General features: G+C 35.4%; 1 long non-coding RNA gene across 1 annotated transcript in view; it reads right to left on the reverse strand.

Moving 5' to 3' along the window:
* LOC149425068 (uncharacterized) overlaps positions 1–12,996 on the reverse strand; it is a 113,915-nt gene that overhangs the window by 4,621 nt on the left and 96,298 nt on the right. Inside the window, exon 3 of the long non-coding RNA XR_016305058.1 lies at positions 4,484–4,679. This is a non-coding gene — a long non-coding RNA (uncharacterized LOC149425068). The remainder of the gene's footprint in view (positions 1–4,483; positions 4,680–12,996) is intronic.

Genomic DNA, 12,996 nt, shown 5'->3' on the forward strand with positions numbered 1-12,996 from the left:
AATTAAATAAACTCGGTATTCGGTATCCCTATAGCAGTATTGAAAACAAACCGGTGGATCGCATAAATTTATTGGCTTGCAAAATAATTACAGTTTATTTTTGGTTCGAGCAGCCAAAGAGCGGAATAAATGGCCAAAGTCACGAACAAGAACAATAGACGGTCCCGGTATTCAAATTATTACAACATTTGCACGGAATTCACAATACATAATGAGGCTTTGTCTGAACCTCCTGTACACTGTAGCAGGGATCACCAAACCCTTTAACATGTGGGCCACAACACTTACTTTCTTTTCGAATTTCAATATAAATAATATAGAAAATTATTTTTCGTACTGGTCGATAGTTCCAAAAACAGATAATATTCTAAGAATTGTTTGGAAGACGCTTATTTTCAAATTAGTAATTTCACTCCAAATCAATTAGTTCAATAATTAATAAGTTCGGATCGCGTATTTACAAAGCCTAGTATTTCAGTCACGGTGAGGACTGTAATAAAGTAACTTTCGTTTGTGCAAAATCATTTACAATCCTATACAATTTTAGTCTATAGACTTTATTTTATTAATGAGAAATACATTATGATAACAAAGTCTAGTCTGATGCAGTCTATAGGTTAGGTTAGATAAATTATAATCTAATGAATTCTATAGGTAAGGTTTTCCACAAAAGCTAATCTATTGTGGTCGTCACCGTAACTGAAATGGTATTAGGCTTTGTAAATACGCGTTTAGGGGAGAGTGTTCCATGTCACAGATAAGGACAATCATTTTAAATAAATATCAACTCTTTCTTTGTTACTAATCTTCTAATAAATGTAATATAGGAAAAGATAGCAATTGAAAGTTATTATTTTGGTGATTACAGAATCCCTAACCGGAGGCAGTGGAACTATTACGCGATGTCAGGGAAGTGGGGAGGATAATGATCTGGTCAGTAAAACAAGAATAAAGCTATTTTATTTCCAAGCAACGTTTTGATTTTGAATGATAGTCGTTAGTAAAATCGATAAATTCTGAGAGTATCTACCACATGATTTTGCGGCTAAAAATGGACACGCGGGTCGACGTTTGACGATCGCTGTTCTAGAGCTACGTCAAGCGAAATGTGATTTGTGAAAGACTACGGTGGAACCCTTGAAAATCTAAATTTACTGTCAGATTGTTTATATTATTTGATTACCAAAATCAAAAGTTCACGATGCCGCCTATTAGAATAACGTAATCTTTATACAGTTTACTTAAAGTTGTCTGCTTTTTTCGTGATTGTTGATAAGTTGATAATGTAAATCCAAGAATGTAACAATAAATTCATTTATTTTGTTATTATAATAACATGGCGGAGGACACGTATAACATGAAAGCGACACGAACAACGCTCGCACAGCAATAGCCATCACGAAGCAACAATTGATTTTACAAGGCATTTCCGGCATTAGCTTATTCTCGACTTTGCAAGAGTTTCAACACGAATTTTCGTTTTGTTTATCTTATTTAATAATTGAAAAATATGGAGAAAACACAACCTATCGTAGTTTTATTACAGTAATGGATGTGTCAAAGTTTCATAGATGGTAATGGAAACGACGTTCTGAGCTGAAAACAGTTGCGTTGACCTACAACTCCAGATTGAAAACATGATCAAGATTCATGACGCCAGAGCTCACAGTTCGGAGTTTTAGTGCTTCAGAAACTTTTAAAACAGAAGATTTTATTAACTGCTAATAACTCTACTTTTGCAGTCATCTATCTATTTATTTATTTAGAATTTACGGCACAAGTGCCATTTACATACAAAGTTTTTATTTTATTTTTTTTACATATTAAATTTTTATGAGAAAAATAAAAGAATTAAATTAAGTTAAAACATAACAAATAAAATAACAGTAAAGACTACCTACTACTGTGGTTAATGTAAAAAGTTATCAATTATAACTAATCAATATTAGTTATCAAGCACCCTTAAAGTACTTATTATTAAAAACTACGCTGTTCTAAATGTTTTTATTATATGTTATCATTATTGATAAGTCGACATTAGGATAGGTCATCGCTTTGACGACCTGGGTGTGCTTTATAATAAATAATATTAATTATATATTGAAGGTACATTATTACATTTAATGATTGTAATAAGTAATTATAGCTGTACCCCGCAACGCGTTGTGGTGGCTCAGTCTGTCTGTGCAGATAGATAAACAATAGCGCGTGTTGCTTTTACGTCCAAAAGATGGCGCTGTTTAAAAAAAAAAACTGTATTTACCTATCACAGGTGACAGGTTGACGGCCGGCATAGTCCAGTGGTAACGCATTGGACTGCCATTCCGAAGGTCGCGGGTTCGAACCCGGCGTGCGCAAATAAATTTTATTTGATTAATTTGTGTTATTTCACAATTAATTAATTAAAATAATATATAGTATATTTGCGGCACGTTCCAGAGTGGAAGATACTACCAGTATCGCCCTGGTGTAAGACCACCATTCAGAATTGAAACGTTGCTCCAAATGGCTTTAGCCGTGTTTAGTGACTAGATCTGAATAGCCAGGTACTTCCCCACCTTCCTCTTTCCCTTCCCCACTTACCTTCAGCCTAACAACATCCCCCAATTGGGGATGCCATAGTCTCACTGGCTCCAGACGGGAGCAGTTGGGACTCTTGTGAGGTATTAACTATAAAAAATAAAAAAAATACAGGTTTTCTATAAACACTCACCTACTCGAATGCAACGTTATGTCAAAATTTCAGAGCAATCGGTGAAGAACTTAAGGAGATTTAAGACTTTGAACACACGAACATTTTTATTTATATAGATTAAGTAATCACGCATATCAGTGGTAAGGGGTGTCTTAATAAATCACGTGTCACAGTGTTCGTGTTCGTACACGCAACAAAATGAAATTTTGTGAATGTGTATGGTTGATTCAAGCTTGAAAGACAGGATAGTTTTGGACCCGATAGACCAAAAAAATAAAAAATATTCACTCAACAATTTTTTTTCTTCAGATTTTTCATATAAAATTACATACAATAACAACATTTAACCTCCCTACATAGAAGGCGGTCTGTGGCAGGACAAGGTCTGCCCGGGTCCACTAGTAATTCAATATAAAACAAATATATTTAAGACACCAAGACACAATAGTTCGTTCACGGATATATTATTAGAAACCTGTCTCAATTGCTTGATTTGAAAGTCGAAACACGTAAACTCTATTGTCGGCAAAATTATTAAGTCGCGACTTAATAATTATTCAATCAGTTTCTTTGAAGTCGGAATCAAAGAAGCTTAGGACGGGTTGTTTCGGAGAATTTGAACAATTCATCAAATTTCAACGTTCATTTTCGGGTTCTGTGAAAGACTTATGCAAGTTCTGTTATTATATCATTGTAGGCTAGTTGCTTGACAAAACTGAAATAAAAACAGAACTTGAAAAAATCTTTCACAGAACTTAAAAATGAACGTTGAAATTTGATGAATTGTTCAAATTCTCCGAAACAACCCGTCCTTAATGTTTTGAAGACGAAACTTGAAGCAACAATTGAAAAGTTTCTCATAGAAATAATTTAAAAATTCTCTTTGATACATTGTATTTCTTAAACTTTCGATACATATAGTAATAAAATGTACGTAAACTCCGAGGAATTTTTGACTTTTGAATTTTTGACAGTAAATTAAAAAGTAATATTTGAGGCGATTTATTAGGTGAATTATAACAAATTCAATATTATGCTACTTGGTTAAGAGTTACGCATTTATTTATTAGTGAATATAACTTGAAGTTTGCGACTAGAAAATTAATATTGCTTCAGAACGTCGTTCAATTGAGTAGTGACAATATCGCAGAAGGCAAACATAACAACCACAAAAAAAAATATTCACCAGACGAATGTCCCATTGACTGCTGCTTAGCTGTCGTTTAAGTCACCAAATTCTTGCGTTGTTCTAACTTTGGAACGAAAGGAAATTCAACAATAACCGAACACTGGAGGAACTTTTGGGGTTGATTTATTTTTGGCAAAATCAATGCAGTAAATAACATAATGATGTTTTAAATAAGGTTTTTCCTTTCTGACTTTGGTCGATATAGGCCACCTGGCTGTAACGGCAATCTTGCCAGAGAATAATTTTAGAGCGGAATTGAGAGGTTGTGTAAAGACAGCACAAAAGTATCCAGAAAATCTGACAATAAAACATGAAACTACTAATACTAAAATGCGTAGGGTCCAAAACTACATCCTTGCGGAATATCTTAAACATATGTATATGTTTACAGCTCGGAGACAGTGGAACCATGTCGTCCCCATTTGGGGAATGTTGCGAGACCGAAGGTAGTGGAGGGAGGGAAATAACAAGAGGGAGAGATGAGTGGTGATCTCACCAAACCAATGCAGAGAGCAAGGCAAGATGATTTTGACTTGCTGGATCATGCAAGATGTGTAGTGTAAGAGGTGATTGTTGTTTGTTTGTTTGTTGATCCTTACCTTAACGATTTGGCACTGGGCGTAGTGGGCGGGATGGCTGTGGCTGTGCGGGCGCGAGCGGGCGTCATGTGTCCGGGCGGGCGGCGGCGGCGGGGGCGGCGGGGCGACTGCGGCCGCTCTATTTGTGCTGGGCCTGGCAGTACTCGCCGCTGTCCAACCTGAACTCCATCAATGTCGCCAGTGAGCACACTTCCAACTGCAACAACCAAAAGTACTGCAAGGTTAGACAATGACTAATTAGATTCCGCAGCTGCTGGGGTGATGTTCCAATATTTTAATGGAACTCCCTTGTAAAGTTATCATTATTTTACGAGCATTGTTGAGATAGGGTGAGAAGCAAGGTCGAGTACGTATCCCCTACACCTGCATACTTAACTCGGCGATTCACTCACTCTCCACTCGGTCAGTGCGATCAGCCGAGTCAGTCAGTGAAAGAAAAAAATCGAAAATTTTGAATTTTTTAGGGGTGTTTGACGCTTGTTGTAGTAAAACTGTTAATTATCTCTTATTTCTCTATCATGAAACCATCACTTTAAACTAATCTCAGTGAACTGACTCGGCCACTGTCTCTTCTACATGTGATCACCCCTACTCTCCAATAAGTTGTTCGGCAGGTGTAATTCGGCCTAAGGACGGGTTGTTTGGCAAAATTAGAATTTAAATTTCAGAGTTGATTTTCAAGTTCTGTTATCGTTTTCGTTCTTCGAAACAACTGCCCAATAATGATAGCATAACATAACTTCAATAGAACCTTTACAGAACTCGAAAATTTGATGAACTGTTCAAATTCTATGAAACAACTGGCCCAAGAATCCAAATCCAAATGCCCGGAGGTACTGACTAAATTGTTTCGAGAATTTTTCGTCGTTTTACTAAATTTTACTTGACTGTGCTTTGAGCCCATGATATTTTTCGGTCCAGTGCCGACGGAGAGTCTTCAAATGATATCAATGGCACACCCAACTAGATCAGTTATGTACAGTATCATATAAACATATTACATTTGAGTGGAGGCAATTTACGCGTTAGATACTGAAAAAGGAGGCGGATTCTAACATGTTAAAGTTTTAGCACTAGCAATAAACGACCCACACGTGCTAGCAAATAACGCCTTACGAATTATGGGGGATAAAAGAAGCTATAACTTTTGACAGGAAAGAGAATGGGGTATATCTTTGAAGGTATATATATTTTTTTTTCCCCAACTCAAACACGAGAAATAATTTCTCAATTGATTTGGGCAATTTTTTGTTAAAAATTTCTAATTTTTTCGCAATCAGCCTCGAAATATCTACATTTGTAAATTATTGTAATGTGTTTATATATTCAATAAAAAAAATAAAAATTTTTTTTTTAGGTTTTTACACTTTTATAAATAAATAATGCCACAAGAATACCATTGTCTTCATATTACCGTGTTAAGGTAATATAATAATATTTCCATAGGTCAAAGGTCCGATACAAAGGAAAAACACAATTAGATTAAACAGTAAGGTGGGTCGTATAAGGGCTGATGAACAATAAAGGCTACGTGATGGTAACAATGAAATGATTAGGGTAAACAAGCTTATCAATAAGCCGAATGTGCTTATGTGTGTCAACAACTAACCGAATGGCTGTTAAATTAAGCGTTAAGTGGATAACTAGTAGATGAGAGATCAATAATAATGTACGTACATGAAAATCAAACGCACAAAAAAAAACAATTGAAATAAGGCCATAGATGTTTCACATATAAATTATATTACACTTCAAAATGATGCGTGAATGATCCGATAGCTTAAAAGTGAATAACGAAAATGTTATCACGTTATCATTTATTTAGCGCAAGGAAGGAAACAATGTTATCCAGGTTATCTAAATGTAGGTACTCAAAAATTAAAATAAGCACTTCATTGCAGAGGTTCACAGCAACTTGTATCGAAAATATGAAAAGTTTAATCCAAATTGATGTGAAATAGTTTCGCGTGGATTTTTATGTAACTTCACTACAATATATGTGTTTGACCGAACATAACTATTCGAATAGCGATATGTTTCGCTAACGCCGATTTACGATCGTCTTAAGTTAACTATCTACTGGACCGGATTTTATTGAAATATACCTGTCTTTTCTCTGACAACGTGTACAGATCAATTAAAATTGTTTCAAAGCGCCCTTGAGGTTATTTTACACAAAAACCGCGCTGTACAAATTATTCAATTATTATTAATATTATAATTGATCAAATTAATTTCATCGACGTGGTAAAAAAATGTTACAGTAATTCTTTAAGATGAATATTCAATTTGTTGGGGAATTTTCCACTTCGCACAAAGTAAACTCATTCGAAGATAAAGATTTCTCCAACGTAGTTGGCCGTTCTATTTCCAGCGCGAAATATTCGGAAAGCCAGCAAAGCATAATAGTGGGTGAAATGAAATAAGAAATTGCCAACGAGAAGACAGACTGGAGGGACTGGCGAAGTTAGCGGAGAGATCTAGAAACATGCACTGAAATAAATACACTCCGATAATGGAATCGCCAGTAAAAACACACTGAAAACCAAGTAATTATTATGGCTATACATCCCTCGAGGGCAACATACTATCAACTAATAATGATTGTTCGCGTTTCAACATAGAAAGATTGTTCAACCGGTCTTTTTCATTACCCAAGGGTTCCCATTATATCAATTATGTCAAGGCAGGTACAAAACTTTAGACACCCTCGCTCTCATACATAATGCATAGCACAGGGTTTTCCAATAAGAGGTGTTATTTTGAATAGCCCGCTATTTCGGTAGATGTTACTTTTGAAGCAGTCATTTTTTGACATTTGACAAGTAGAAACTACACCATTAATAAAAATGGAACGATAGACGCTTCAACAACGCATTGAAATTATTAAAATTCACTTGAGTGAATCAAATGCAAATCATCTTGAGTGATGAGGCCCATTTCCACCTCGGTGGCTACGTCAACAAGCAAAATTGTCGCATCTGGGGCTCGGAAAACCCAAGAGTGATGGTTGAAAAGCCTCTCTATCCTCAACGTGTGACTGCTTGGTGCGGTTTATGGTCCGGCGGAGTCATTGGACCTTACTTTTTCGAAAATGAGGCTGGAGCAACAGTTACGGTGAATGGATCGCTATCGAGAGGTGATTAATGATTTTTTATGGCCGGAATTGGATGGTATTGATCTGGACAACGTTTACTTTCAACAAGACGGCTACGCGCCACACAAGCAACGAAACCATTGATCTTTTACGATTGAATATCAAAATAACACCTCTTATTGGAAAACCCTGTAGTACGCTGAGGGAAGCTATGTATAACGTAAATTAAAATAGGTTCTTAGTTTGTGTATGATTGGATGAAAGTAGATTGAATGCTGTTGAAATGAGATCCCTGAGGCGTATGTGTGGTAAAACCATGTATGATCGTGTGATAAATGTGGAGATCCGCAAAGAGTGCAAGGCTGGTGTAAGCGTAATGAGTAAGATCAAGAAAGGGACGCTTAGATGGTTTGGGCATGTAGAGCGAATGAGCAAAGAAAGGAGTGTAAGGAGAATATACGATGCAAATTTGAATGGTAGCAAAAGTCGGGGACGCCCGAGGAAGACATGGCACGACCAAGTGAATCAGATACTTGAGTCGGGCCATGTCAAGAGTCAGAACAATAGAAGAGTTTGCAGGAAACGATGTATGAATGTGAATGAGGCAAGGAGTGTGTGCCAAGACCGAGTTGTTTGGCGGTCCGTCCTCTCTGCCTACCCCTGCGGGGAAACGGCGTGATGGTTAGTTAGTTAAAAAAAACTATTTTAATGTTATTATGCCAAAACATGGCTTTGAAAAGACGTCAAATTATCCGTTTTCAACGAAGTGGCTATTAACATGCGTAATTTTCCATTTCGGGAAACTGAAATACTTCTAATATATATTTATCTAACTGATACAAAGTGCTTTTTTGTAAGTGCTTATTAACCGTGTCCCTATTTTCTGTATATTTACCGAGATAATAGGTATTGATGTGCATAGTCACAGTTTTAAAGGGTTTTTAGACCTTTGTGTCGTTAAAATGAGGGAAGTAATAGCCTTCCTTCAGCAAAAATAAATGGCCAAATGTCAGCTGCATTGTCTTTTATCGCTGCCTCTAGGCGAACTTCTACGAAGAATCTTATCACTCCCTACGCTTCCTACGTAGCAGTGTGCTTTGTGTTAATGTGCTAGTAATGCTAACGACACGAAAGTCAAATGCGTCGCTGATAACAAGTGTAATTACCTATTGCTTGTGTAATGCATAGATAACAATTCCGGGCAGGTAGAAAGAAGAACAGCCTAACAAAGTTCTACTGGAGTCAACGTTATAAACATTTATTTTAAGGTTTCAAAAAACTTTCGTTAAAATCTCATAATTATTCTTTTTTCACATCAAACACGTCATTGAAACATATCGTTATAACAATTATAATATCTTTTATAACTCCGTTTTCGAGAAATATCACCTCATAGGCGCTCTATAATGATAATAGTATTATTTGTATCTACAGTTGAGTTTTGGCACATCACAAAATATTTTTCGAAATTGTAAACACGTACGTAGAATCTAAACACTTTTAGAGATGATAAAAATCTAATAAATGTTTCAGAAATAGATATTGAGAATTTCTCCGGACATTTTGAAAACAGAATAATAAACGCAGCTACGCTTAATACTTACTTCTTCACATCTGAAGAAATAACTGATAGACTTTGAAAACCAACTAACACCTTGTATTAAACAAACAAATCACCAAGTGCTTGACAATGGTCTTGAGCAAATGAATGTCGAATAACAAATAATAATCCACTGAAATTCCGGAACGTACCGAAATTGAAAACAAATAATAATGTACCGATGATTACAAACAAATAAATCGCGAGCTTATCGGAACCAAACAAAACATGGCGCTAGTTGTGTATCAACTGAACTGAACTGAAGTAGTTAGAAGTCAGGGAAGATATTGCGGAGACAGACGATCGCGACCAAACCGAGAACAGTGACAACTGACAACTGGGAACTGGTCCAGTTGATCCAAGAATTCTTTGACTTTGAGACGAGATTGGGTAATAAGTGTCCGCGCCGTTCGTCGCAAGGACTTATTTATGATACGGGAATCACTGGGTGCTCCGGGACACGCAGCGCACTAGGACCGGGTGCTCCGCTGCGATAATAAATATTATTGTTTACCGTCAGTGGCGGGAAACTGCGACAGATAATGGACCATCACGTGACGTAAAGCAAAGAAAATGAGTATTTATACAAATCGAGGGCTTGCGAAGAGACGGTTGTACAACGGTGTTTTCTATAAATAACGCCCCAAATACAAAATAATTTAAGATTAGAATTTTGGAAAGATATGCACAATTTTAAAGCCAATTAAATCTTATTCAACTGACTTCGATGCTTTGCTTGGTTTTGGTTTATTTAATTAAAATGACAGAGGGATAAATTAATTTAACTTTAATGAAGTCATGATTATTTATTTTAGTGTAATATAAATGAACATGTCTCGGACTAAGTATAATAATCAATTTTGGCATTGCCAAACCGTTGAAAAACCCAAATTTTAATCATTTAAAATCCCAAGAAAACGTTTAGTAACTTACTCATTCCACTATAAATTATCACGATAATTTTAGCAATAATAGATAATAGGTATATCTACATAATAATTACAGCGAGCTCGTATTGATTGGTTTTCAATTACTTGAGTGTAATTTTTTGGCACGTTCTTTGATTCTAACGATAAAGACACAATGCAAAACAACAACAATGATATGACCTAGTATTATTTTAGTTCGGATATGAAATAAAAATTAATTATAATTAAGACACCAATTTTAACAAATTTAAATATTTAGATAGGTACGATTTTTCAAATTGTACATATTTTGTATTTGCATTTAAATCTTAAATAAAATCCATATTTTAGTGTACAAGATTACATTCCACTTATTTAATTAAGATCTTAATTATTTTCCTATCATTGTATGATGAAACTTGGGCAAATGGACATTTTTTTGTTAATGATTAAAATGTGTTATTGCTGATGATACCCGCCGTCTGAAGGTAGGATGGAACACATCGACTGCAAGTGCATCGGCGAAACGGCTAAACGGTCTCTCTCAACTATGTTACTTTTGGTGTAGGTAAATATTGTATTTATAAAATGTTTATTTAAAAATATATGTAAAAACCACCATCGAATTTCGTATTCAGTGGAAACTATGAACTAAAATATATTGAACACAGGTAGATTACCTTAGAAATGAAACTGAAATAGTTCCTAAATAGACCGCAGTTCAGCAATTAATAGAAAGTGTCTGAGAAATATTATAGTTCCTGTTCTCAAAACTGACTCGACAATTTGAAACGATCACAATAACTGCATGCTACGAGACTTGCAAGAAACATTCTTTGCAGATTGACACGTGATTTGACGCCCCCTCTGATATATGCGGACAAGTCAAAAACATTAAACCAATAGCCAAGGATACTATGTAATACTTGAGTGACCGCCAAAGCTATAACAAAAATTACACATTACTGAAGACGCAATAGAACAATAAATAATACACGTTACCGGATTGACCTTAAAAGTGTTTCCAAGAAGCCGAAGTAGAAGATTGGCAGGTCCCAAAATCAGATGCGTTTCCGCTATTTTTATCAGTTCCTGCACCGGATGAGAAATGTGTATTAAGTTGGATGCCAAACATTTGCGGAAAGTTTGTAGAATGTTCTAATCTATCAAAACAAATACTTACACAGTCAATGTCGGGCCATTGATGTCACTATTATAATTGAAGTTGTTATTTTCCTAATTCTTATCATCCAACTTTCTTCGATGGTGCGTAGAAGATAAGAATTTGAATAGATGTAAACAAAAAATTCCCTTGTGACGAATAAACGAAAGGGTGCTAAAAGAAATAAACACGAACGATACCAGAAAACCTGTCACCACGATTTATAAAACTCAGGATAACAAACATTCATTTTTACAGAAGGTCATGTGGCAGCGGCGGAGTGACTCGATGGGAAGACTTAAAAAACTTATGTGGTTTGGAAACTTGGGCATAGGAAACTGGAAGGAGAATGCATGGATCGGCAGAAATGAGGAGGACACAGGAAACCCAATGTATATAGTATATATGAAGTAAATATATTATGTGAGTAATTACCGAGGCACTAAAATTACAAGCTTACGAGTGGAGTCAGCAATATTGACGTCAAATTAATTGTACCATTAAATTATTTACGAGTGTGTCTTAAGGTCCCGTAGTAAGATTTCAAAGATGGTTTGAAAGGAAGATATGTAAATACGAATGTTAGAGGGAGCGCACTTATAATAAAAAAACGATAAGAATTAAGCGAAAATCATGAAAATATTTAATAAAACACGACTCGTTTGAAATAGAGCAAAAATCTCTCGACAAATGCTTTGGTTGCATTTAAAGATACACTGTGATTTTTTTCATGACTATAGCATGTTAGATAACAGAACAAAACGTGCTTTTAATAATTTTCGGAGCTTACTTTGTGATTTTTTCCTATCGAAGGAATTTTAAATAATTAACGTTTCGGCATAACAAATGTGTATATATTATATTTAAACAAAAATACTTTTTTTTAGAACTTAAAAACTTGTTATATATTAATCGGTAAAATTGGGAATGCGGGGGCTTATCTCAGTGACAATAAATATCAAACCTTTCTTTAATGACAGAAGTTTCTCGGCAAAATTCTTGGCCGACTTGTGATATTCATAAAAAACATCGGATGGGTGGGTAATTGAATGATTGGAATGATCGACTTAATCAATAGTGTGGTTATTTAAAGACGGCAGAGATGGTTTGGCTAATATCCAATCTTTCCACAAATTGATTGGCGCATTACGATGACAGCAGCGTTAATCAATACACTATTGTAAACACTGATTTCACATGTCAATAGAAGACTGTTATTACAAAGGAGACAAACAAAAGATAAAACATGCATGCCAATCTCTTCCAGACATGATAGAATAAATAATCAATAACTGCAATGCCAATTTGTATTATTAAGAACAAGTAAACGAATTCAACAAGGCAAATGAGCAAACTGAGCAAGGAAATTATTACTGGGTTTGGAATGAGAAATGGGGGAAGATGAAAAGACTGTCGAGGATTGAATTAGGTGTAGGCGCCATCTACAGAGAGAGTAGTAACATATTCATCGTCCCGCCCACGAATACGGGTTGCTGAACGAATTTACCGTCAAGTAACTGGAAATTCTAGCATGACAAGCAGATAAGTAATTGAAAAGAACTTATGGCTGAGAAACGTACTTTAAAATAGAGCGTAATATCAACAGAAACTAAATAATTGTTTACCCTTAAAAATAATAAAATAATGTATAGTACTGCGATTGCAACGCAAATTACCGCTTATAAACAATAACAACTGTTTATAAGCAAGTCACAGTTTGCATCAACTAAATAATAAGTCGCAAAT

Source organism: Hesperophylax consimilis, chromosome 3, assembly GCF_061612785.1.
Source record: "Hesperophylax consimilis isolate HC1 chromosome 3, BYU_Hcon_1.0, whole genome shotgun sequence".
NCBI lineage: Eukaryota > Metazoa > Arthropoda > Insecta > Trichoptera > Limnephilidae > Hesperophylax > Hesperophylax consimilis.